The 6,123-nt window shown below is 45.4% G+C and overlaps 1 protein-coding gene across 6 annotated transcripts in view; it reads left to right on the top strand.

Moving 5' to 3' along the window:
• The first annotated feature begins 395 nt into the window (after positions 1 to 395).
• Positions 396 to 6,123, top strand: part of CREBRF (CREB3 regulatory factor) — a 50,824-nt gene continuing 45,096 nt past the window's right edge. For 3 of the 6 annotated variants that reach the window (XM_081284210.1, XM_081284209.1, XM_081284213.1), the window contains exon 1: positions 396 to 536. The gene's annotated coding sequence lies outside the window, so the exon portion shown is untranslated. Of the gene's footprint in view, positions 537 to 1,369; positions 1,709 to 6,123 lie in introns of those variants that run through there. The other 3 variants (XM_081284214.1, XM_081284211.1, XM_081284212.1) reach the window with 3 other exon arrangements.

Here is a 6,123-nt window from a genome sequence, read left to right as displayed (position 1 = left end):
ATGGGAAGGCCACTCATAAAACGTCGATGTTCCCTTAACCCTTCAAGTTTCGGGCAACTAAAACTGTAAAATGCGCGAACAGACACTTCAGGCCCCGCTGTGTAGTTTTGCAACCGGATAAAACGCTGGGTAGGAAAGCTTCTGAAAAAGGCACATCCTCTAAGAACGTGAGAGCATGACTCACACCGGCGACGACCCACGCCCACGCTGCAGCTACAAGTACCAGCCCCCGCTACACCCGCTCTTCCTGGTTTTCCCCGGCAACCCGCCCCTCCGGCATCACGTGACAGGGGTGCCCGGCCGGGCCGCGTCCCCATTGGCCGAGCTTCAGAACGCCTTGCGATTGGCCCGAGGCCGGCGGGCCTCCGCCTCCCTCCTCCTCCTCGCCGCGGCCCACGTGAGGGGGGCGAGTCACGCGATTTCCGGGAACCCGTCAGGAAGGACATAAACAAAACAAACCCGAGGCAGCATGGAGAGGGGCCGCGGCCCCTGCAGTGGAACCGGACCCAGCCCCTGAGCGGCCCCCTCACTTACAGGTAAGTGCCGCTGCCCGCCGTCCGGGGCTCGTAGGGCTCTGGGCTGGGGGACCGGCCGGGGGGCGGAGGAGGGCCGCTGGCCTAGGAGGCAGTAGCGCCGGGGCTCTGGGCCGGGCCGGCGCGGGGCGGGGACCGGGGCTCGGGCTGAGGTCGCGCGGAGCGCTGGCGGCCGCCTGCTGGTCACGGGGGCTCCACTCCCCTCCCCCACTCTGGCCCGGGACGGTTACATAAAAGCGCGGGGCAGCGGTGGATGGGACCCGCGGGCGGGCGGCAGGCTAGGCCGGGGGTGGGCAACGCCGGGGGTCCGCCGGTCCCTTCTCCGCTGTCTCGGAGCCCCGGGCCACGGCTGCCGGCAACCGGCCTGTCAGAGCAGCGAGCGGGTGGGAGGGGCTGGGAGGGGAGGGAGGCGACGCTGGCGGGGGAGGAGGAGAGGGGCGTGTGGGGAAGGGCCGGGCCGCGGAGGTTGGAGCCCGGCTGGCAGGAGACGGGGAGGCGCGGGCTGGGGTGGGGGGTCCTGGCAGGGGTGTTTCGGGGGTGGCCGCACCCCCTTCCGTCCCCGCCCCAGAGGCGACAGGCGAGCGGGGCCTCCCTCTCGGGATTTGTTTATATGTCTTCTCAAAGCAGCTTGTAGCGGCTCGGAGGCGGAGCTCTCAGAGCTGAATGGCATCCGATGTTGCCCAATGGGAAAGGCGGGAGGAGGACTCCCTACCAATAGGCACAGGGGAGGCGGTGCCATGGGCCCCCCAATTGGTTAGGCTGTGCAGGGGGTGGGCCTGGTGGGGCGGCCATGTTAGATGGGAGGGGACCTGTGGTGATGGGTCACTGAAGGGGAGGAGACAGGGCAAAGGGCGAGCGAGCCGGGCCGGGGGCGTCTCGAGTGTCCGGAGGCGAGTCCGCTGGGTCCAGGAAGTAGCTCAGGGGGACCTGGCCCCAACCTACCGCTCTCCTCCCACGAGCGGAGGAGGCAGGGAAGTACCGAAGGCAGCCAAGCCTCCCCTGGGGGTGGTTCCTGGGACTCGATGGAGCTCAGCCTCTGGATTCTCAGTCCCGCTCGGCCCTGCGCTTCCTGACAAACCCGGCCGCCAAACCCTGTAGTCGCCCTCCTTTAACCCAAGAAAGCAGACCCTCTACTGTCTGTGAGCGGGCTTGAGCCTTAAGACTACCTTAAGGAGGTACTTGGATAGCTAGCGGTCTGAATTTCTGCACCAGGCCTCAGATGGAGGCAGGCAGCGAGGGGGAAGTTCTGCTTTTCTGGGTTTTACCGATAGAAAACCGGGACTGGAAAAGCCAAGGAAGTTGAGGACTGGGTGGGGTTTCTGTTTTTTTCGCCAGGATGCCTTCTAAAGATCAGGTCCAGTGGTTGTCCTAGGCCTGGTACTAATTTGCCCCTCTTGCTCACATAAATTGGTAGTTCACGTAAATGAACTTCATGAGAAAACTGAGCCTTGAGAATATGATTTAGGTTCAGTAGTTCCTTGGGACTTTCTTTTGCTAATACTCTGCAAGTGAAAAAAAGGATCAAAGTCTGATCTTTTTTTTTTTTTTTTTTTAAAAAAGGAAACGACTGATATTTTGTGATTTTTGGTAAACTGATTGTCACTTGATTGTTCTCTAAAATATATTTTTTCCCGGTTTCTTTTAATTCAGAACAGCTAAGAGATTCACAAGGGCAGGGAAATGGTATGCAACTAGAAAATCACTCATTTAATTGCACCGTGATTACTTCAGCATCCTCTTGGCCTTGCTAAGTGCTTAATATAAACTTAACGTTAACATAATAATTTTCGACTACATCGGTATTGTCAAGGGTACCAGGCTATTGATGCATCTTTGGTTAAGCACTTAGGGGTAGAAACATGCCTTAGATATATCATGCAGGGTCTTTTTGATTGTATTTATTTAGAAATTTGCATTCTCTCCTTTATCAACTGGAGAAAAGTAATTGGTAAATAAATGATTTAAAGTTTTTTTTTGGTATTAGTTTTGTATGATTGAATCAGTTATAATGATATGTAAAGAACTGGTGATATAGCTCTGGTAGAGTGCTTGAGTTTGCATGCACAAGGCCTTGGGTTTCATCCTCCACAACACATATACACACACCCACACACAGTAAAAATATTATCCCAGATAATTTGGTAAACTTTTTACTTAAGCATGACTTACAGTTAATAAAAATATTAGGGTATTATGTCATGTTAAAGCTGGGCATGTGGCACATACTTATATTACCAGCTACTCAGAGGCTGAGGAAGGAGAATTCCCAGTTGTAGGCCAGCCTGGGCAAATAGGCTAGACATTGTTTCAAAATAAAAGGGCAGATACAACCATAAAAAAAGGTTAATACATATTAGTTCTTATTAGTAATGTGTTGTTTTCTAAACCCTAGCCCTTTACAATGTCAGTTGTAAGAGTATATAGCTAAAATTAAAACCAAACAAAAACTGTTTGATATCTAGAATACTTAAGGCAGGTTTTATTGTTGAATTGGTTGATAAAATCAATTAGTGTTGCTTATTTAATATTCTCATTCTAAGAACAGCAAATACATCTAACACCTTTCTTGGATGGGATTATTTTATATGACCCATATAGCAGCTTTGAATTTTTTATTTTTAGGTATTTATTCATTTAGAGAGGATTTCTCTCTGTTGCCCAGGCTACGTTTTCAGTGATTAGGTTCAAGCAGTCCTTCAGCTCTGGGACTGTAGGTCCATTCCACCCATCTGAGCTCTGGGGTTTTTCTGTGCTTGTCTAGCAATCTCAGAAAAGGCTAAATAAATACATCAGTAATAGATTTTGAATGCTTTACTTACTATCATTCTGTCGTGAAAGGTGCAAATAAATTTTTACAAAGACACTGACCTGCTTAGTTTATTGGCTGGATGTGTGTGGGTTCTGAGTACCAGAGTAAGGAGTAAAGGAGTAACTAATATGGTTGCTGGTGATGGGTAAATAAATTGGTGACAATGGAAGCACAGGGAATTTGCATCTTGACTCAGTGTAGTATCAGTTTTTAAGAAATTAAGAGGGCTAAATTCACTATTTGCTTTTGAAGTTTAATTTTTATTCAGGATTGGCAGTTATGTGATTTTGAAATGAATTAGCAGAGGCTTGCTTCTGTTTGGTCTTGTACTTGGATATTTGGGGAAAGAATTCATTGAATCTTGCATTATATTCAGCATTTCATTCCAGGCTAGATACATTTGTCAAATTGTTGTGATTGTTTTAAGACCGGGATTGACAAGACTTTTTCTGTACACAACCAAATAGTTACTATGTAGGCTTTGTGGACCATATAATCTCATTTCATAACAACTGGACTCTGCAATCTGTAGCATGATAACTGATTTAAAAGAGCCACAGAAAAATATGTTGGGGCTGTATTGCAATAAAATTTTATTTCTAAGAACAGGCTGTACCTCCATGTGACCCATAGCCATTGTTTGTCAACCCCATTTGGTTTTGGAAGACATTCACTGAGTTTTAAGTACTCAGAAGTTAAGGTGCTGCAAAGTGTGAAAATACACACTTCAGGTAATATTTGAGTATTAGCTGACTGTGTGTGTGTGTGTGTGGGGTATATATCCTGCCTTGAAATTTTTTGTACAAGAGCATATGGCAACATTATATTTTTATTTTATTTCCATATAGATATTTTCCTGAAAAGATGTTTAAAGTATATATTGGTATAAATCCTGTGTATTTTAGAGATGTATTCTGATTGAGAAAATTTTGACTCTTTAAGGTAGGATATCTAAGAATCATATATTCAGGATATGGTCCTAATGAGGTTTAAAAGTACAGTTAGCACTACATGTGGTGGTGTGGTGCATGCCTGTAATCCAAGATACTCTGGAGGTTCACAAGTTCAGGGTCAGCCTCAGTAACTTAGACCCTGCCTCAAAATAAAAAATAAAAAGGGCTGGGGATATAGCTCAGTGGTTAGGTGCGTCTGTTTAATCCCCAATTTTTTTTTTTAAAGTTCAATTGGTATATCATTCCTAACGAAACTGTGTGCAGCTATTTCAAGAAATATTAAGTGACTAGGTAACCCCAGAGTTCTTATATTCAGATATACATTAATTTAGAAGCCACACTGAACATGCTGTTGCCTGAGATACTTATAGAATTATTTTTAAAGCCTCAAAAGATGCAGGTTGTCTTCTCTCTCCTCCTTCGAAGAATGTCAAGTGGTACTAAGTGTCTGGTGAAGCAGAGACATCACAATTTAAAAGTATTATTCAGGCAAATACTTAATTTTTTTCATCTGTTGCTTTTGCTTTGTTTTAACGTAATTCTTCCTTTTTGTTGACTTAAACTGGATTTTTTGGTGAAAGCATAAAAGTTTTGAAAGGAGAATACATTGGCCTTTTTGAAGTGAAGATATTTTAGTTAGCCTAAGATTTGTCTAGATGCTATGGGTAATCTCAGTTAATTGGTAATGGTGGGGATTAATGTTGTTTCCATCTCAGGAATGGGTTTTGGGAAATTTTTAGTTATTGTGTTCTCAGGCTCTTGTGCTTTAAACATACTAGTATTTTACCTTGGTTCTGAGTCTTTGAGGGGTATGAATGGAACTTTTTCCCTTCTGGGAGAGGGAGCACTATTTATTCTGCTGTGTGTGTGGTGCTGAGGATGGAACCCAGGGCCTCATGCATGCTAGACTTAGCACTCTACCACGAGCCACATCCCAGCCCTGTAAAACCATTCTTGTTAAGCAGTTTTCTAAACTGCTGCTGACCTCCCTGCTCATTCCAAGCAATTCTTGTCTTCTCATCATTCCATCTCAACACCACAACCACTTTTCACTTGTATATCTTTGGGTGTTACTATTTCCTGTGAAAATGAAAGCCTCATGAGCTTGCTGATTTCTTGTTCAGTTTTCTTCACGTTCTTCTTGTACGCTTTCTTCAGTATAATGTTTTGTCTTTGAGGGTTTAAAGTTCCCACTTTGGCTGCTACACACCTGCTGAAATTGCCACCTTTTCTATTAAAGTATTGTTATTTACCAAGAAATTTAAAATATTAACAAAAATAGAACTTAAAAAAGGTCCTTGATGATTGTGGGGAGGAGTTCTGGGTAGGGTAGATGTACTTGTGTTCAAAAGATTAATTTTAGAATGCCATAAAATAATGGCAAGACACCTAGCACCCTACTTGTGTTATGTAAAATGAGGTGGAGTGTAATCCCAGCTACTGGGTAGACTGAGGCAGGAGGATTGCAAGTTCAAGGCCTGCCTATGCAATTTAGAAAGACCCTGTCTTAAATAAAAAATGACAAGGACTGCGGTTGTATAGCTCAGTGGTAGGGCACCCCTGGGTTCAATTCCCAGTGCCACAAATAAAGATTAAGGGAGTTGCACAGTTTTTTTTTTTTTTTAAACTGCTTTTGGGTAACATTTCCATCCTTACTGTTGAATCCTCTACTGGAGTTGCTGAAAGACTAGGAAGGAAGACATCCTTTGTGGTCCAGTGTTATAGTATTTTGGGGAAAAAAATGTTCTGAACATGAAGGATGGGGACTTCTAACTCTGTCTTGAAACGTTGGAGAAGCCTCACTGAAAAAGTAGCATTCAAACTGAGT

Source organism: Spermophilus citellus, assembly GCF_964194105.1.
Source record: "Spermophilus citellus genome assembly, chromosome: 1".
Lineage (NCBI taxonomy): Eukaryota > Metazoa > Chordata > Mammalia > Rodentia > Sciuridae > Spermophilus > Spermophilus citellus.
The sequence above is the reverse complement of the archived record's forward strand: the minus strand, read 5'-3'. Positions and strand labels throughout refer to the sequence as shown.